At 25.0% G+C, this 22,824-nt stretch overlaps 1 protein-coding gene across 2 annotated transcripts in view; it reads left to right on the forward strand.

Annotated features, from left to right (window-relative positions):
* The window catches only part of LOC139756896 (SH3KBP1-binding protein 1), a 90,406-nt gene that overhangs the window by 43,061 nt on the left and 24,521 nt on the right, over positions 1-22,824 (forward strand). The window lies entirely within an intron of this gene.

Raw genomic sequence — 22,824 nt, forward strand, 5'->3', positions numbered from 1 at the left:
ATGTTATTTTATATGGGATTTATGTATTTTGAGTCAAAAGACCATAATTGACGATGTTAACCGTGTAATTATGATTAGCACCTGGACTAATTATGATGAAATTTCAATATTGATTACTCGACTAATTATACCAATTTTTAGATTTTGACAACAGATTCGTATTCAGCATATATAAATGTATCTATGCTGAAAATTTCAAGAAAATCTATTTTTTCCAAAAAATCAAGAAAAATCCAAGGCATTTTTTTTTTGCTCAGATTTTTAACTTCCTCAGATTTTAATGAAAATTTGTGTATAGATGTTATTTTATATGGTATTTAGGTATTTGGTGTCAAAAGACTGTATTTCATAATATTAACCGTTTAATTAGCACCTGGACTAATGATGAAATTTAAATATTAATTACTTGACTAATTATACGAATTTTTAGATTTTGAGAACAGATTCATATTCAGCATACATAAAAGAATCTATGCTGAACATTTTAAGAAAATCTATTCAAAAAATCAAGAAAAATCCAAGGCTATAGCCTTGCATTTTTTTTTTTTCTCAGATTTTCAACTTCCTTAGATTATAATGAAAATTTGTGTATAGATGTTATTTTATATGGGATTTAAGTATTTTGAGTCAAAAGACTGTAATTGACGATATTAACCGTTTAATTATAATTAGCACCTGGACTAATTAAGATGAAATTTGAATATTAATTACTCGACTAATTATGCCAATTTTTAGATTTTGACAACAGATTCGTATTCAGCATATATAAAATTATCTATGCTGAAAATCTGAAGATAATCTATTTTTTCAAAAAAATCAAGAAAAATCCAAGGCTGTAGCCTTGCATTTTTTTTGCTCAGATTTTTAACTTCCTCAGATTTTAATGAAAATTTGTGTATAGATGTTATTTTATATTGTATTTAGGTATTTGGTGTCAAAAGACTATATTTCATAATATTAACCGTTTAATTAGCACCTGGACTAATGATGAAATTTAAATATTAATTACTCGACTAATTATACGATTTTTTAGATTTTGAGAACAGATTCATATTCAGCATACATAAAAGAATCTATGCTGAACATTTGAAGAAAATCTATTTAAAAAAATCAAGAAAAATCCAAGGCTATAGCCTTGCATTTTTTTTTTTTTTGCTCAGATTTTCAACTTCCTTAGATTATAATGAAAATTTGTTTATAGATGTTATTTTATATGGAATTTAAGTATTTTGAGTCAAAAGACCGTAATTGACGATTTTAACCGTTTAATTACAATTAGCACCTGGACTAATTAAGATGAAATTTGAATATTGATTACTCGACTAATTATACCAATTTTTAGATTTTGACACCTGATTCGTATTCAGCATATATAAAATTATCTATGCTGAAAATTTGAAGATAATCTTTTTTTTCAAAAAAAATCAAGAAAAATCCAAGGCTATAGCCTTGAATTTTTTTTTTGCTCAGATTTTCATCTTCCTTAGATTTTAATGAAAATTTGTGTATAGATGTTATTTTATATGGGATTTAAGTATTTTGATTCAAAAGACTATAATTGACGATATTAACCGTTTAATTATGATTAGCACCTGGACTAATTATGATGAAATTTGAATATTAATTACTCGACTAATTATACCAATTTTTAGATTTTGACAACAGATTCGTATTCAGCATATATAAAAGTATCGATGCTGAAAATTTCAAGAAAATCTATTTTTTCAAAAAAATCAAGAAAAATCCAAGCCTATAGCCTTGCATTTTTTTTGCTCAGATTTTCAACTTCGTCAGATTTTAATGTAAATTTGTGAATAGATGTTATTTTATATGGTATTTAAGTATTTCGTGTCAAAAGACTGTAATTCATAACATTACCCGTTTAATTAGCACCTGGACTAATTATGAAATTTAAATACTAATTACTCGAGTAATTATACGAATTTTTAGATTTTGACCACATTTTCGTATTCAGTATACATAAAAGTATGTTTGTTGAAAATTTGAAGAAAAATCTATTTTTTCCAAAAAATCAAGAAAAATCCAAGTCTATATATACCCTTGGATTTTTTTTTTTTTTTCTCAGGTTTTCAACTTCCTCAGATTTTAATGAAAATTTGTGTATAGATGTTATTTTATATGGTATTTAGGTATTTGGTGTCAAAAGACTGTATATCATAATATTAACCTGTTTAATTAGCTCCTGGACTAATATGATGAAATTTAGATATTAATTACTCGACTAATTATACGAATTTTTAGATTTTGACAACAGATTCATATTCAGCATACATAAAAGAATCTATGCTGAACATTTGAAGAAAATCTATTCATAAATCAAGAAAAATCCAAGGCTATAGCCTTGCATTTTTTTTTTTTTTGCTCAGATTTTCAACTTCCTTAGATTTTAATGAAAATTTGTGTATAGATGTTATTTTATATGGGATTTAAGTATTTTGAGTCAAAAGACTGTAATTGACGATATTAACCGTTTAATTATAATTAGCACCTGGACTAATTAAGATGAAATTTGAATATTGATTACTCGACTAATTATACCAATTTTTAGATTTTGACACCTGATTCGTAATCAGCATATATAAAATTATCTATGCTGAAAATTTGAAGATAATCTTTTTTTTCAAAAAAATCAAGAAAAATCCAAGGCTATAGCCTTGAATTTTTTTTTGCTCAGATTTTCATCTTCCTTAGATTTTAATGAAAATTTGTGTATAGATGTTATTTTATATGGGATTTAAGTATTTTGATTCAAAAGACTATAATTGACGATATTAACCGTTTAATTATGATTAGCACCTGGACTAATTATGATGAAATTTGAATATTAATTACTCGACTAATTATACCAATTTTTAGATTTTGACAACAGATTCGTATTCAGCATATATAAAAGTATCGATGCTGAAAATTTCAAGAAAATCTATTTTTTCAAAAAAATCAAGAAAAATCCAAGCCTTGCCTTGCATTTTTTTTGCTCAGATTTTCAACTTCGTCCGATTTTAATGTAAATTTGTGAATAGATGTTATTTTATATGGTATTTAAGTATTTCGTGTCAAAAGACTGTAATTCATAACATTACCCGTTTAATTAGCACCTGGACTAATTATGAAATTTGAATACTAATTACTCGAGTAATTATACGAATTTTTAGATTTTGACCACATTTTCGTATTCAGTATACATAAAAGTATGTTTGTTGAAAATTTGAAGAAAAATCTATTTTTTCCAAAAAATCAAGAAAAATCCAAGGCTATATATACCCTTGGATTTTTTTTTTTTTTTTTTTTGCTCAGGTTTTCAACTTCCTCAGATTTTAATGAAAATTTGTGTATAGATGTTATTTTATATGGTATTTAGGTATTTGGTGTCAAAAGACTGTATTTCATAATATTAACCGTTTAATTAGCACCTGGACTAATTATGATGAAATTTAGATATTAATTATTCGATTAATTATACGAATTTTTAGATTTTGACAGCAGATTCGTATTCAGCATTTATAAATGTATCTATGCTGAAAATTTCAAGAAAATCTATTTTTTCCAAAAAAGAAAAATCCAAGGCTTTTTTTTTTTGCTCAGATTTTTAACTTCCTCAGATTTTAATGAAAATTTGTGTATAGATGTTATTTTATATGGTATTTAGGTATTTGGTGTCAAAAGACTGTATTTCATAATATTAACCGTTTAATTAGCACCTGGACTAATGATGAAATTTAAATATTAATTACTTGACTAATTATACGAATTTTTAGATTTTGAGAACAGATTCATATTCAGCATACATAAAAGAATCTATGCTGAACATTTTAAGAAAATCTATTAAAAAAATCAAGAAAAATCCAAGGCTATAGCCTTGCATTTTTTTTTTTTCTCAGATTTTCAACTTCCTTAGATTATAATGAAAATTTGTGTATAGATGTTATTTTATATGGGATTTAAGTATTTTGAGTCAAAAGACTGTAATTGACGATATTAACCGTTTAATTATAATTAGCACCTGGACTAATTAAGATGAAATTTGAATATTAATTACTCGACTAATTATGCCAATTTTTAGATTTTGACAACAGATTCGTATTCAGCATATATAAAATTATCTATGCTGAAAATCTGAAGATAATCTATTTTTTCAAAAAAATCAAGAAAAATCCAAGGCACCTTTTTTTTGCTCAGATTTTTAACTTCCTCAGATTTTAATGAAAATTTGTGTATAGATGTTATTTTATATTGTATTTAGGTATTTGGTGTCAAAAGACTATATTTCATAATATTAACCGTTTAATTAGCACCTGGACTAATGAGGAAATATAAATATTAATTACTCGACTAATTATACGAATTTTTAGATTTTGAGAACAGATTCATATTCAGCATACATAAAAGAATCTATGCTGAACATTTGAAGAAAATCTATTTAAAAAAATCAAGAAAAATCCAAGGCTATACCCTTGCATTTTTTTTTTTTTGCTCAGATTTTCAACTTCCTTAGATTATAATGAAAATTTGTTTATAGATGTTATTTTATATGGAATTTAAGTATTTTGAGTCAAAAGACCGTAATTGACGATTTTAACCGTTTAATTACAATTAGCACCTGGACTAATTAAGATGAAATTTGAATATTGATTACTCGACTAATTATACCAATTTTTAGATTTTGACACCTGATTCGTATTCAGCATATATAAAATTATCTATGCTGAAAATTTGAAGATAATCTTTTTTTTCAAAAAAATCAAGAAAAATCCAAGGCTATAGCCTTGAATTTTTTTTTGCTCAGATTTTCATCTTCCTTAGATTTTAATGAAAATTTGTGTATAGATGTTATTTTATATGGGATTTAAGTATTTTGATTCAAAAGACTATAATTGACGATATTAACCGTTTAATTATGATTAGCACCTGGACTAATTATGATGAAATTTGAATATTAATTACTCGACTAATTATACCAATTTTTAGATTTTGACAACAGATTCGTATTCAGCATATATAAAAGTATCGATGCTGAAAATTTCAAGAAAATCTATTTTTTCAAAAAAATCAAGAAAAATCCAAGCATTTTTTTTGCTCAGATTTTCAACTTCGTCAGATTTTAATGTAAATTTGTGAATAGATGTTATTTTATATGGTATTTAAGTATTTCGTGTCAAAAGACTGTAATTCATAACATTACCCGTTTAATTAGCACCTGGACTAATTATGAAATTTAAATACTAATTACTCGAGTAATTATACGAATTTTTAGATTTTGACCACATTTTCGTATTCAGTATACATAAAAGTATGTTTGTTGAAAATTTGAAGAAAAATCTATTTTTTCCAAAAAATCAAGAAAAATCCAAGTCTATATATACCCTTGGATTTTTTTTTTTTTTTTTTTTGCTCAGGTTTTCAACTTCCTCAGATTTTAATGAAAATTTGTGTATAGATGTTATTTTATATGGTATTTAGGTATTTGGTGTCAAAAGACTGTATATCATAATATTAACTGTTTAATTAGCTCCTGGACTAATTATGATGAAATTTAGATAATTATTCGATTAATTACACGAATTTTTAGATTTTGACAACAGATTCATATTCAGCATACATAAAAGAATCTATGTTGAACATTTGAAGAAAATCTATTCATAAATGAAGAAAAATCCAAGGCTATAGCCTTGCATTTTTTTTTTTTTTTTTGCTCAGATTTTCAACTTCCTTAGATTTTAATGAAAATTTGTGTATAGATGTTATTTTATATGGGATTTAAGTATTTTGAGTCAAAAGACTGTAATTGACGGTATTAACCGTTTAATTATAATTAGCACCTGGACTAATTCAGATGAAATTTGAATATTAATTACTTGACTAATTATACCAATTTTTATATTTTGACAACAGATTCGTATTCAACATATATAAAAGTATCTATGCTGAAAATTTCAAGAAAATCTATTTTTTCAAAAAAATCAAGAAAAATCCAAGGCTATAGCCTTGCATTTTTTTTGCTCAGATTTTCAATTTCCTTAGATTTTACTGAAAATTTGTGTATAGATGTTATTTTATATGGGATTTAAGTATTTTGAGACAAAAGACTAATTGACGATATTAACCGTTTAATTAGCACCTGGACTAATTTGATGAAATTTGAATATTAATTACTCGACTAATTATACCAATTTTTAGATTTTGAGAACAGATTCATATTCAGCATACATAAAAGAATCTATGCTGAACATTTGAAGAAAATCTATTTAAAAAAATCAAGAAAAATCCAAGGCTATAGCCTTGCATTTTTTTTTTTTTTTGCTCAGATTTTCAACTTCCTTAGATTATAATGAAAATTTGTTTATAGATGTTATTTTATATGGAATTTAAGTATTTTGAGTCAAAAGACCGTAATTGACGATTTTAACCGTTTAATTACAATTAGCACCTGGACTAATTAAGATGAAATTTGAATATTGATTACTCGACTAATTATACCAATTTTTAGATTTTGACACCTGATTCGTATTCAGGATATATAAAATAATCTATGCTGAAAATTTGAAGATAATCTTTTTTTTCAAAAAATCAAGAAAAATCCAAGGCTATAGCCTTGAATTTTTTTTTCTCAGATTTTCATCTTCCTTAGATTTTAATAAAAATTTGTGTATAGATGTTATTTTATATGGGATATAAGTATTTTGATTCAAAAGACTATAATTGACGATATTAACCGTTTAATTATGATTAGCACCTGGACTAATTATGATGAAATTTGAATATTAATTACTCGACTAATTATACCAATTTTTAGATTTTGACAACAGATTCGTATTCACCATATATAAAAGTATCGATGCTGAAAATTTCAAGAAAATCTATTTTTTCAAAAAAATCAAGAAAAATCCAAGCCTATAGCCTTGCATTTTTTTTGCTCAGATTTTCAACTTCGTCAGATTTTAATGTAAATTTGTGAATAGATGTTATTTTATATGGTATTTAAGTATTTCGTGTCAAAAGACTGTAATTCATAACATTACCCGTTTAATTAGCACCTGGACTAATTATGAAATTTAAATACTAATTACTCGAGTAATTATACGAATTTTTAGATTTTGACCACATTTTCGTATTCAGTATACATAAAAGTATGTTTGTTGAAAATTTGAAGAAAAATCTATTTTTTCCAAAAAATCAAGAAAAATCCAAGGCTAAATATACCCTTGGATTTTTTTTTTTTTTTTTTTTTGCTCAGGTTTTCAACTTCCTCAGATTTTAATGAAAATTTGTGTATAGATGTTATTTTATATGGTATTTAGGTATTTGGTGTCAAAAGACTGTATATCATAATATTAACTGTTTAATTAGCTCCTGGACTAATTATGATGAAATTTAGATATTAATTATTCGATTAATTATACGAATTTTTAGATTTTGACAACAGATTCATATTCAGCATACATAAAAGAATGTATGCTGAACATTTGAAGAAAATCTATTCATAAATGCAAGGAAAAATCCTTGCATTTTTTTTTTTTTTTTTGCTCAGATTTTCAACTTCCTTAGATTTTAATGAAAATTTGTGTATAGATGTTATTTTATATGGGATTTAAGTATTTTGAGTCAAAAGACTGTAATTGACGGTATTAACCGTTTAATTATAATTAGCACCTGGACTAATTCAGATGAAATTTGAATATTAATTACTTGACTAATTATACCAATTTTTATATTTTGACAACAGATTCGTATTCAACATATATAAAAGTATCTATGCTGAAAATTTCAAAAAAATCTATTTTTTCAAAAAAAACAAGAAAAATCCTTGCATTTTTTTTGCTCAGATTTTCAATTTCCTTAGATTTTACTGAAAATTTGTGTATAGATGTTATTTTATATGGGATTTAAGTATTTTGAGTCAAAAGACTATAATTGACGATATTAACCGTTTAATTATGATTAGCACCTGGCCTATTATGATGAAATTTGAATATTAATTACTCGAATAATTATACCAATTTTTAGATGTTGACAACAGATTCGTATTCAGCATATATAAAAGTATCTATGCTGAAAATTTCAAGAAAATCTATTTTTTCAAAGAAATCAAGAAAAATCCAAGGCTATAGCCTTGCATTTTTTTTGCTCAGATTTTTAACTTCCTCAGATTTTAATGTAAATTTGTGTATAGATGTTATTTTATATGGTATTTAAGTATTTCGTGTCAAAAGACTGTAATTCATAACATTACCTGTTTAATTAGCACCTGCACTAATTATGAAATTCAAATACTAATTACTCGAGTAATTATACGAATTTTTAGATTTTGACCACAGATTCGTATTCAGTATACATAAAAGTATCTATGCTGAAAATTTGAAGAAAATCTATTTTTTCCAAAACATCAAGAAATTTTTTTGCTCAGATTTTCAACTTCCTCAGATTTTAGTGAAAATTTGTGTATAGATGTTATTTTATATGTTATTTAGGTATTTGGTGTCAAAAGACTGTATTCATAATATTAACCGTTTAATTAGCACCTGGACTAATTATGATGAAATTTAAATATTAGGTACTCGACTAATTATACGAATTTTTAGATTCTGACAACAGATTCATATTCAGGATACGTAAAAGTATCTATGCTGAAAATTTCAAGACAATCTATTTTTTGCCTTGCATTTTTTGCTCAGATTTTCAACTTTCTCAGATTTTAATGGAAATTTGTGTATAGATGTTATTTTATATGGGATTTAAGTATTTTGAGTCAAAATACTGTAATTCATGATATTAACCGGTTAATTACCAACGTGGACTAATTATGATGAAACGTAAATGATAATTACTCGAAAAATTATACGAATTTTTAGATTTTGACAACAGATTCATATTCACCATGCATAAAAGTATCTATGCTGAACATTTCAAGAAAATCTACTATTTCAAAAAATCAAGAAAAATCCAAGGCTATATATATATAGCCTAGCATTTTTTTGCTCAGATTTTTAACTTCCTCAGATATTAATGTAAATTTGTGTATAGATGTCATTTTATATGGTATTTAAGTATTTCGTGTCAAAAGACTGTAAATCATAATATTACCCGTTTAATTAGCACCTGGACTAATTATGAAATTTAAATACTAATTACTCGAGTAATTATACGAATTTTTAAATTTTGCCCACAGATTCGTATTCAGTATACATAAAAGTATCTTTCCTGAAAATTTGAAGAAAATCTATTTTTTTCCAAAAAATCAAAAAGGATTTTTTTTGCTCAGATTTTCAACTTCCTCAGATTTTAATGAAAATTTGTGTATAGATGTTATTTTATATTGTATTTAGGTATTTGGTGTGAAAAGACTGTATTTCATAATATTAACCGTTTAATTAGCACCTGGACTAATGATGAAATTTAAATATTAATTACTCGAGTAATTATACGAATTTTTAGATTTTGACAATAGATTCATATTCAGCACACATAAAAGAATCTATGCTGAACATTTGAAGAAAATCTATTAAAAAAAATCAAGAAAAATCCAAAGCTATAGCCTTGTATTTTTTTTTTTTTTTTTTTGCTCAGATTTTCAACTTCCTTAGATTTTAATGAAAATTTGTGTATAGATGTTATTTTATATGGGATTTAAGTATTTTGAGTCAAAAGACTGTAATTGACGATATTAACCGTTTAATTAGCACCTGGACTAATTATGAAATTTGAATATTAATTACTCGACTAATTATACCAATTTTTAGATTTTGACAACAGATTCGTATTCAGCATATATAAAAGTATCTATGATGAAAATTTCAAGAAAATCTGTTTTTTCAAAAAAATCAAGAAAAATCCAAGGCTATCGCGTTGCATTTTTTTTTTTCTCAAATTTTCAACTTCCTTAGATTTTAATGAAAATTTGTGTATAGATGTTATTTTATATGGTATTTAAGTATTTTGAGTCAAAAGACCATAATTGACGATATTAACCGTTTAATTATGATTAGCACCTGGACTAATTATGATGAAATTTGAATATTAATTACTCGACTAATTACACCAATTTCTAGATTTTGGCAACAGATTCGTATTCAGCATATATAAAAGTATCTATGCTGAAAATTTGAAGAAAATCTATTTTTTCCAAAAAATCAAGAAAAATCAAAAGACTGTAATTGAAGATTTTAACCGTTTAATTATAATTAGCACCTGGACTAATTAAGATGAAATTTGAATATTAATTACTCGACTAATTATTCCAATTTTTAGATTTTGACAACAGATTCGTATTCAGCATATATGAAATTATCTATGCTGAAAATTTGAAGATAATCTTTTTTTCAAAAAAATCAAGAAAAATCCAAGGCTATAGCCTTGAATTTTTTTTGCTCAGATTTTCAACTTCCTTAGATTTTAATGAAAATTTGTGTATAGATGTTATTTTATATGGGATTTAAGTATTTTGAGACAAAAGACTAATTGACGATATTAACCGTTTAATTAGCACCTGAACTAATTTGATGAAATTTGAATATTAATTACTCGACTAATTATACCAATTTTTAGATTTTGACAACAGATTCGTATTCAGCATATATAAAAGTATCTATGCTGAAAATTTCAAGAAAATCTATTTGATAAGATTTTCAACTTCCTTGGATTTTAATGAAAATTTGTGTATAGATGTTATTTTATATGGGATTTATGTATTTTGAGTCAAAAGACCATAATTGACGATATTGACCGTTTAATTATGATTAGCACCTGGACTAATTATGATGAAATTTGAATATTAATTACTCGACTAATTATACCAATTTTTAGATTTTGACAACAGATTCGTATTCAGCATATATAAAAGTATCTATGCTGAAAATTTCAAGAAAATCTATTTTTTCCAAAAAATCAAGAAAAATCCAAGGCTATAGCCTTGCATTTTTTTTGTCCAGATTTTTAACTTCCTCAAATTTTAATGTAAATTTGTCTATAGATGTTATTTTATATTGTATTTAGGTATTTGGTGTCAAAAGACTGTATTTCATAATATTAACCGTTTAATTAGCACCTGCACTAATGATGAAATTTAGATATTAATTACTCGACTAATTATACAAATTTTTAGATTTTGAGAACAGATTCATATTCAGCATACATAAAAGAATCTATGCTGAACATTTGAAGAAAGTCTATTAAAAATATCAAGAAAATCCAAGGCTATATCCTTGCATTTTAATTTTTTTTTTTTTTGCTCAGATTTTCAACTTCTTTAGATTTTAATGAAAATTTGTGTATAGGTGTTATTCTATATGGGATTTAAGTATTTTCAGTCAAAAGACTGTAATTAAAGATTTTAACCGTTTAATTATAATTAGCACCTGGACTAATTAAGATGAAATTTGAATATTAATTACTCGACTAATTATACCAATTTTTAGATTTTGACAACAGATTCGTATTCATCATATATAAAATTATCTATGCTGAAAATTTGAAGATAATCTTTTTTTCAAAAAAATCAAGAAAAATCCAAGGCTATAGCCTTGAATTTTTTTTGCTCAGATTTTCAACTTCCTTAGATTTTAATGAAAATTTGTGTATAGATGTTATTTTATATGGGATTTAAGTATTTTGAGACAAAAGACTAATTGACGATATTAACCGTTTAATTAGCACCTGAACTAATTTGATGAAATTTGAATATTAATTACTCGACTAATTATACCAATTTTTAGATTTTGACAACAGATTCGTATTCAGCATATATAAAAGTATCTATGCTGAAAATTTCAAGAAAATCTATTTTTCCAAAAAATCAAGAAAAATCCAAGGCTATAGCCTTGCATTTTTTTTGTCCAGATTTTTAACTTCCTCAGATTTTGATGAAAATTTCTGTATAGATGTTATTTTATAAGGTATTTAGGTATTTGGTGTGAAAAGACTGAATTTCATAATATTAACCGTTTAATTAGCACCTGGACTAATGATGAAATTTAAATATTGATTACTTGACTAATTATACGAATTTTTAGATTTTGAGAACAGATTCATATTCAGCATACATAAAAGAATCTATGCTGAACATTTGAAGAAAATCTATTAAAAAAATCAAGAGAAATCCAAGGCTATAGCCTTGCCTTTTTTTTTTTTTTTTTTGCTCAGATTTTCAACTTCCTTAGATTTGAATGAAAATTTGTGTTTAAATTTTATTTTACATGGGACTTGAGTATTTTTAGTCAAAATTGTAATTGACGATATTAACCGTTTAATTATAATTAGCACCTGGACTAATTAAGATGAAATTTGAATATTAATTACTCGACTAATTATACCAATTTTTAGATTTTGACAACAGATTCGTATTCAGCATATATAAAATTATCTATGATGAAAATTTGAAGATAATCTATTATTTCAAAAAAATCAAGAAAAACCCAAGGCTATCGCCTTGCATTTTTTTTGCTCAGATTTTTAACTTAATCAGATTTTAATGAAAATTTGTGTATAGATGTTATTTTATATGGTATTTAGGTATTTGGTGTCAAAAGACTGTATTTCATAATATTAACCGTTTAATTAGCACCTGGAGTAATGATGAAATTTAAATATTAATTACTCGACTAATTATACGAATTTTTAGATTTTGAGAACAGATTCATATTCAGCATACATAAAACAATCTATGCTGAACATTTGAAGAAAATCTATTTAAAAAAATCAAGAAAATCCAAGGCTATAGCCTTGCATTTTTTTTTTTTTTTGGCTCAGATTTTCAACTTCCTCAGATTTTAATGAAAATTTGTGTATAGATGTTATTTTATATGGGATTTAAGTATTTTGAGTCAAAAGACTATAATTGACGATATTAACCGTTTAATTATGATTAGCATCTGGACTAATTATGATGAAATTTGAATATTAATTACTCGACTAATTATACCAATTTTTAGATATTGACAACAGATTCGTATTCAGCATATATAAAAGTATCTATGCTGAAAATTTCAAGAAAATCTATTTTTTCCAAAAAAAATCAAGAAATATCCAAGGCCTTTCATTTTTTTTCTCAGATTTTCAACTTCCTCAGATTTTAATGTAAATTTGTGTATAGATGTTATTTTATATGGTATTTAAGTATTTCGTGTCAAAAGACTGTAATTCATAATATTAACCGTTTAATTACCACCTGGACTAATGATGAAATTTAAATACTAATTACTCGACTAATTATACGAATTTTTAGATTTTGAGAACAGATTCATATTCAGCATACATAAAAGAATCTATGCTTAACATTTGAAGAAAATCTATTCAAAAAATCAAGAAAAATCCAAGGCTATAGCCTTGCATTTTTTTTTTTTTTTTTTTTTTTTGCTCAGATTTTCAACTTCCTTAGATTTTAATGAAAATTTGTGTTTAGATGTTATTTTATATGGGATTTAAGTATTTTGAGCCAAAAGACTGTAATTGACGATATTAACCGTTTAATTATAATTAGCACCTGACTAATTAAGATGAAATTTGAATATTAATTACTCGACTAATTATACCAATTTTTAGATTTTGACAATAGATTCGTATTCAGCATATATAAAATTATCTATGCTGAAAATTTTAAGATAATCTATTTTTTCAAAAAAATCAAGAAAAATCCAAGCCTTGCATTTTTTTTGCTCAGATTTTTAACTTCCTCAGATTTTAATAAAAATTTGTGTATAGATGTTATTTTATATTGTATTTAGGTATTTGGTGTCAAAAGACTGTATTTCATAATATTAACCGTTTAATTAGCACCTGGACTAATGATATTTAGATATTAATTACGCGACTAATTATACGAATTTTTAGATTTTGAGAACATATTCAAATTCAGCATACATAAAAGAATCTATGCTGAACACCTGAAGAAAATCTACTAAAAATATCTAGAAAATCCAAGGCTATAGCCTTTTATTATTTTTTTTGCTCAGATTTTCAACTTCCTTAGATTTTAATGAAAATTTGTGTATAGATGTTATTTTATATGGGATTTAAGTATTTTGAGTCAAAAGACTGTAATTGACGATATTAACCGTTTAATTATAATTAGCACCTGGACTAATTAATATGAAATTTGAATGTTAATTACTCGACTAATTATACCAATTTTTAGATTTTGACAACAGATTCGTATTCTGCATATATAAAATTATCTATGCTGAAAATTTGATAATTTTTTTTTCAAAAAAATCAAAAATTTTTTTTTGCTCAGATTTTCAACTTCCTTAGATTTTAATGAAAATTTGTTTATAGGTGTTATTTTTTATGGGATTTAAGTATTTTGAGTCAAAAGACTATCATTGACGATATTAACCGTTTAATTATGATTAGCACCTGGACTAATTATGATGAAATTTGAATATTAATTACTCGACTAATTGTACCAATTTTTAGATTTTGACAACATATTTGTATTCAGCATATATAAAAGTATATATGCTGAAAATTTGAAGATAATCTATTTTTTCAGAAAAATCAAGAAAAATCCAAGGCATTTTTTTTGCTCAGATTTTCAACTTCCTCAGATTTTAATGTAAATTTGTGTATATATGTTATTGTATATGGTATTTAAGTATTTCGTGTCAAAAGACTGAAATTCATATATTACCCGTTTAATTAACACCTGGACTAATTATGAAATTTAGATACTAATTACTCGAGTAATTATACGAATTTTTAGATTTTGACCACAGATTCGTATTCAGTATACATAAAAGTATCTTTGCTGAAAATTTGAAGAAAATCTATTTTTTCCAAAAAATCATGAAAAATCCAAGGCTATATATATATCCCTTGGGGTTTTTTTTTTGCTCAGGTTTTCAACTTCCTTAGATTTTAATGAAAATTTGTGTATAGATGTTATTTTATATGGTATTTAGGTATTTGGTGTCAAAAGACTGTAATTCATAATATTAACCGTTTAATTAGCACCTGGACTAATTATGATGAAATTTAGATATTAATTATTCGATTAATTATACGATTTTTTAGATTTTGACAACAGATTCATATTCAGCATACATAAAAGAATCTATGCTGAACATTTGAAGAAAATCTATTCAAAAAATCAAGAAATATCAAAGGCTATAGCCTTGCATTTTTTTTTTTTGCTCAGATTTTCAACTTCCTTAGATATTAATGAAAATTTGTGTATAGATGTTGTTTTATATGGGATTTAAGTATTTTGTGTGAAAAGACTATAATTGACGATATTAACCGTTTAATTATGATTTGCACCTGGACTAATTATGATGAAATTTGAATATTAATTACTCGACTAATTATACCAATTTTTAGATTTTGACAACAGATTCGTATTTAGCATATACAAAAGTATCTATGCTGAAAATTTCAAGAAAATCTATTTTTTCAGAAAAATCAAGAAAAATCCTAGGCTATAACCTTGCATTTTTTTGTTCAGATTTTTAACTTCCTCAGATTTTAATGTAAATTTGTGTATATATGTTATTTTATATGGTATTTAAGTATTTCGTGTCAAAAGAGTGTAATTCATAATATTACCCGTTTAATTAGCACCTGGAATAATGAAATTTAAATAATTACTCGAGTAATTATACGAATTTTTATATTTGACCACAGATTCGTATTCAGTATACATAAAAGTATCTTTGCTGAAAATTTGAAGAAAATCTATTTTTTCCAAAACATCAAGAAATTTTTTTTGCTCAGATTTTCAACTTCCTCAGATTTTAATGAGAATTTGTGTATAGATGTCATTTTATATGTTACTTAGGTATTTGGTGTCAAAAGACTATAATTCATAATATTAACCGTTTAATTAGCACCTGGATTAATTATGATGAAATTTAAACATTAATTACTCGACTAATTATACGAAATTTTAGATTTTGACAACAGATTCATATTCAGGATACATAAAAGTATGTATGCTGAAAATTTCAAGAAAATCTATTTTTTCAAAAAAATTAAGAAAAATCCAAGCCTTGAGCCCTGCATTTTTTGCTCAGATTTTGATATTTCTCAGATTTTAATGAAAATTTGTGTATAGATGTATTTTGAGTCAAAAGACTGTAATTCATGATATTAACCGGTTAATTACCACCTGGACTAATTATGAGAAAACGTAAATGATAATTACTCGAATAATTATACGAATTTTTAGATTTTGACAACAGATTCATATTCAGCATATATAAAAGTATCTATGTTGAACATTTCAAGAAAATCTATTTTTTCAAAAAGTCAAGAAAAATCCTAGGCTATATAGCCTAGCATTTTTTTTGCTCAGATTTTCAACTTCCTTAGATTTTAATGAAAATTTGTGTATAGATGTTATTTTATATGCGATTTAAGTATATTGAGCCAAAAGACTATAATTGACGATATTAACCGTTTGATTATGATTAGCACCTAGATTAATTATCATGAAATTTGAATATTAATTACACGACTAATTATACCAATTTTTAGATTTTGACAACAGATTTGTATTCAGCATATATAAAAGTATCTATGCTGAAAATTTGACGATAATCTATTTTTTCAAAAAAAATCAAGAAAAATCCAAAGCTATAGCCTTGCATTTATTTTGCTCAGATTTTTAACTTCCTCAGATTTTAATGAAATTTGTGTATAGATGTTATTTTATATGGTATTTCAGTATTTCATGTCAAAATACTGTAATTCATAATATTACCCGTTTAGTTAGCAACTGGACTAATTATGATAAAATTTAAATACTAATTACTCGAGTAATTATACGAATTTTTAGATTTTGACCACAGATTCGTATTCATATACATAAAAGTATGTTTGCTGAAAATTTGAAGAAAATCTATTTTTTTCAAAAAATCAAGAAAAATCCAAGGCTATATTATATATACCCTTGCATTTTTTTTTTCTCAGATTTTTAACTTCCTCAGATTTTAATGAAAATTTGTGTATAGATGTTATTTTATATGATATGTAGGTATTTGGTGTCAAAAGACTGTATTTCATAATATTAACCGTTTAATTAGCACCTGGACTAATGATGAAATTTAAATATTAATTACTCGACTAATTATACGAATTTTTAGATTTTGAGAACAGATTCATATTCAGCATACATAAAAGAATCTATGCTGAACATTTGAAGAAAATCTATTAAAAAAATCAAGAAAAATCCAAGGCTATAGCCTTGCATTTTTTTTTTTTTTGCTCAGATTTTCAACTTCCTTAGATTTTAATGAAAATTTGTGTTTAGATGTTATTTTATATGGGATTTAAGTATTTTGAGTCAAAAGACTGTAATTGACGATATTAACCGTTTAATTATAATTAGCACCTGGACTAATTAAGATGAAATTTGAATATTAATTACTCGACTAATTATGCCAATTTTTAGATTTTGACAACAGATTCGTATTCAGCATATATAAAATTATCTATGCTGAAAATTTGAAGATAATCTATTTTTTCAAAAAAATCATGAAAAACCCTAGGCTATAGCCTTGCATTTTTTTTGCTCAGATTTTCAACTTCCTCAGATTTTAATGTAAATTTGTGTATAGATGTTATTTTATATTGTATTTAGGTATTTGGTGTCAAAAGACTGTATTTCATAATATTAACCGTTTAATTAGCACCTGGACTAATGATGAAATATAAATATTAATTACTCGACTAATTATACGAATTTTTAGATTTTGAGAACAGATTCATATTCAGCATACATAAAATAATCTATGCTGAACATTTGAAGAAAATCTATTAAAAATATCAAACAAATCCAAGGCTATAGCCTTGCATTTTTTTTTTTTTTTTGCTCAGATTTTCAACTTCCTTAGATTTTAATGAAAATTTGTGTACAGATGTTATTTTATATGGGATTTAAGTATTTTGAGTCAAAAGACTGTAATTGACGATATTAACCGTTTAATTATAATGAGCACCTGGACTAATTAAGATGAAATTTGAATATTAATTACTCGACTTATACCAATTTTTAGATTTTGACAACAGATTCGTATTCAGCATATATAAAATTATCTTTGCTGAAAATTTGAAGATAATCATTTTTTTTCAAAAAAATCAAGAAAAATCCAAGGCTATAGCCTTGAATTTTTTTTTTTTTTTGCTCAGATTTTCAACTTCCTTAGATTTTAATGAAAATTTGTGTACAGATGTTATTTTATATGGGATTTAAGTATTTTGAGTCAAAAGACTGTAATTGACGATATTAACCGTTTAATTATAATTAGCACCTGGACTAGTTAAGATGAAATTTGAATATTAATTACTCGACTTATACCAATTTTTAGATTTTGAGAACAGATTCGTATTCAGCATATATAAAATTATCTATGCTGAAAATTTGAAGATAATCTTTTTTTTCAAAAAAATCAAGAAAAATCCAAGGCTATAGCCTTGATTTTTTTTTTTGCTCAGATTTTCAATTTCCTTAGATTTTAATGAAAATTTGTGTATAGATGTTATTTTATATGGGATTTAAGTATTTTGAGTCAAAAGACTATAATTGACGATATTAACCGTTTAATTATGATTAGCACCTGGACTAATTATCATGAAATTTGAATATTAATTACTCGACTAATTATACCAATTTTTAGATTTTGACAACAGATTCGTATTCAGCATATATAAAAGTATCTATGCTGAACATTTCAAGAAAATCTATTTTTTCAAAAAAATCAGGAAAAATCCAAGGCTATAGCCTTGCATTTTTTTTTTGCTCAGATTTTCAACTTCTTCAGATTTTAATGTAAATTTGTGTATAGATGTCATTTTATGTGGTATTTAAGTATTTCGTGTCAAAAGACTGTAATTCATAATATTATCCGTTTAATTAGCACCTGGACTAATTATGAAATTTAAATACTAATTAATCGAGTTATTATACGAATTTTTAGATTTTGACCACAGATTCGTATTCAGTATACATAAAAGTATGTTTGCTGAAAATTTGAAGAAAATCTATTTTTTCCAAAAAATCAAGAAAAATCCAAGGCTATATATACCATTCGATTTTTTTTGCTCAGATTTTCAACTTCCTCAGATTTTAGTGAAAATTTGTGTATAGATGTTATTTTATATGGTATTTAGGTATTTAGTGTCAAAAGACTGTATTTCATAATATTAACCGTTTGATTAGCACCTGGACTAATTATGATGAAATTTATGTATTAATCACTCGACTAATTATACGAATTTTTAGATTTTGACAATAGATTAATATTCAGCATACATAAAAGAATCTATGCTGAACATTTGAAGAAAATCTATTCAAAAGATCATTTTTTTTTTCCTCAGATTTTCAACTTCCTTAGATTTTAATGAAAATTTGTGTGTATATGTTATTTTATATGGGATTTACGTATTTTGAGTCAAAAGACTGTAATTGACGATATTAACCGGTTAATTATAATTAGCACCTGGACTAATTATGAAATTTGAATATTAATTACTCGACTAATTATGCCAATTTTTAGATTTTGACAACAGATTCGTATTCAGCATATATAAAATTATCTATGCTGAAAATTTGAAGATAATCTATTTTTTCAAAAAAATCAAGAAAAATCCAAGGCTATAGCCTTGCATTTTTTTTGCTCAGATTTTTAACTTCCTCAGATTTTAATGAAAATTTGTGTATAGATGTTATTTTATATTTTATTTAGGTATTTGGTGTCAAAAGACTGTATTTCATAATATTAACCGTTTAATTAGCACCTGGACTAATAATGAAATATAAATATTAATTACTTGACTAATTATACGAATTTTTAGATTTTGAGAACAGATTCATATTCAGCATACATAAAAGAATCTATGCTGAACATTTGAAGAAAATCTATTAAAAAATCAAGAAAATCCAAGGCTATAGCCTTGCATTTTTTTTTTTTTTTTTTTTTTGCTCAGATTTTCAACTTACAGTTTAATGAAAATTTGTGTATAGATGTTATTTTACATGGGATTTAAATATTTTGAGTCAAAAGACTGTAATTGACGATATTAACCGTTTAATTATAATTAGCACCTGGACTAATTAAGATGAAATTTGAATATTAATTACTCGACTAATTATACCAATTTTTAGATTTTGACAACAGATTCGTATTCAGCATATATGAAATTATCTATGTTGAAAATTAGAAGATAATCTTTTTTTTCAAAAAAATCAGGAAAAATCCAAGGCTATAGCCTTGCATTTTTTTTGCTCAGATTTTCAACTTCCTCAGATTTCAACGTAAATTTGTGTATAGATGTTATTTTATATTGTATTTAGGTATTTGGTGTCAAAAGACTGTATTTCATAATATTAACCGTTTAATTAGCACCTGGACTAATGATGAAATTTAGATATTAATTACTCGACTAATTATACGAATTTTTAGATTTTGAGAACAGATTCATATTCAGCATACATAAAAGAATCTATGCTGAACATTTGAAGAAAATCTGTTAAAAATATCAAGAAAATCCAAGGCTATAGCCTTGCATTTTTTTTTTTTTTCTCAGATATTCAGCTTCCTTTGATTTTTCTGTGTGTAGATGTTTTTTTATATGGGATTTAAGTATTTTAAGTCAAAAGACTGTAATTGACGATATTAACCGTTTAATTATAATTAGCACCTGGACTAATTAAGATGAAATTTGAATATTAATTACTCGAATAATTATGCCAATTTTTAGATTTTGACAGATTCGTATTCAGCATATATAAAAGTATCTATGCTGAAAATTTGAAGAAAATCTATTTTTTCCAAAAAGTCAAGAAAAATCCAAGGCTATAGCCTTGAATTTTTTTTGCTCAGATTTTCAACTTCCTCAGATTTTAATGTAAATTTGTGTATGTATGTTGTTTTATATTGTATTTAGGTATTTGGTGTCAAAAGACTGTATTTCATAATATTAACCGTTTAATTAGCACCTGGACTAATGATGAAATTTAAATATTAATTACTCGACTAATTATACGAATTTTTAGATTTTGACAACAGATTCATATTTAGCATACATAAAAGAATCTATGCTGAACATTTGAAGAAAATCTATTAAAAAATCAAGAAAATCCAAGGCTATAGCCTTGCATTTTTTTTTTTTTTTTTTTTTGCTCAGATTTTCGACTTCCTTAGATTTTAATGAAAATTTGTGTATAGATGTTATTTTATATGGGATTTAAGTATTTTGAGTCAAAAGACTGTAATTGACGATATTAACCGTTTAATTATAATTAGCACCTGGACTAATTAAGATGAAATTTGAATGTTAATTACTCGACTAATTATACCAATTTTTAGATTTTGACAACAGATTCGTATTCAGCATATATAAAATTATCTATGCTGAAAATTTGAAGATAATCTTTTTTTCAAAAAAATCAAGAAAAATCCAAGGCTATAGCCTTGATTTTTTTTTTGCTCAGATTTTCAACTTCCTTAGATTTTAATGAAAATTTGTGTATAGATGTTATTTTATATGGGATTTAAGTATTTTGAGTCAAAAGACTATAATTGACGATATTAACCGTTTAATTATGATTAGCACCTGGACTAATTATGATGAAATTTGAATATTAATTACTCGACTAATTATACCAATTTCTAGATTTTGACAACAGATTCGTATTCAGCATATATAAAAGTATCTATGTTGAAAATTTGAAGATAATCTTTTTTTCAAAAAAAATCAAGAAAAATGCAAGGCTATAGCCTTGAATTTTTTTTTTCTCAGATTTTCAACTTCCTTAGATTATAATGAAAATTTGTGTATAGATGTTATTTTATATGGGATTTAAGTATTTTGAGTCAAAACACTGTAATTGACGATATTAACCGTTTAATTATAATTAGCACCTGGACTAAGATGAAATTTGAATATTAATTACTCGGCTAATTATACTAATCTTTAGATTTTGACAACAGATTCGTATTCAGCATACATAAAAGTATCTATGCTGAAAATTTCAATAAATGTAAGTTTGTGTATAGATGTTATTTTATATGGTATTTAAGTATTTCGTGTCAAAAGACTGTAATTCATAATATTACCCGTTTAATTAGCACCTAGACTAATTATGATGAAATTTAAATGCTAATTACTCGAGTAATTATACGAATTTTTAGATTTTGACCACAGATTCGTATTCATTATACATAAAAGTATCTCTGCTGAAAATTTGAAGAAAACCTATTTTTTCCAAAAAAAAAGATTTTCAACTTCCTCAGATTTTAATGAAAATCTGTGTATAGATGTTATTTTATATGGTATTTAAGTATTTGGAGCCAAAAGACTGTAATTCATAATATTAACGTTTAATTAGCACCTGGACTAATTATGATACAATTTAAATGGTAATTACCTGACTAATTATACGAATTTTTAGATTTTGACTACAGATTCGTATTCAGCGTACATAAAAGTGTCTATCTTAGTTACTAATACATATCCAGTACATGCGATGCAAAGGATGAGAGTACATAAAAAGTTTAATTCATTTAAAAGCTTAATTGAATATCATAAAAATGACTAAACAAAATTTTAAGACCAGATTTCTATTCAACATCAAAAATACTTCTTATAATGAGCTTTTAAAGGATTTTTTTTTTTTTTGTGACTTGCAAAAAACTGAATGTAGTAGTTCAGGGTATTTCTTAGCTCAAAATACTTATTATCATGAGCTTTTGTCATGAGTTTTTTCTGATAAATATGCCAAAAATTGAAGGTAATAGTTCAAGGTATTTTTTAGCTGAAAAAACTTTTTGATATAAAATTGAAAGATATTGGAACACTTCTATACTTGATATAATC

Source organism: Panulirus ornatus, chromosome 2 (assembly GCF_036320965.1).
Source record: "Panulirus ornatus isolate Po-2019 chromosome 2, ASM3632096v1, whole genome shotgun sequence".
NCBI lineage: Eukaryota > Metazoa > Arthropoda > Malacostraca > Decapoda > Palinuridae > Panulirus > Panulirus ornatus.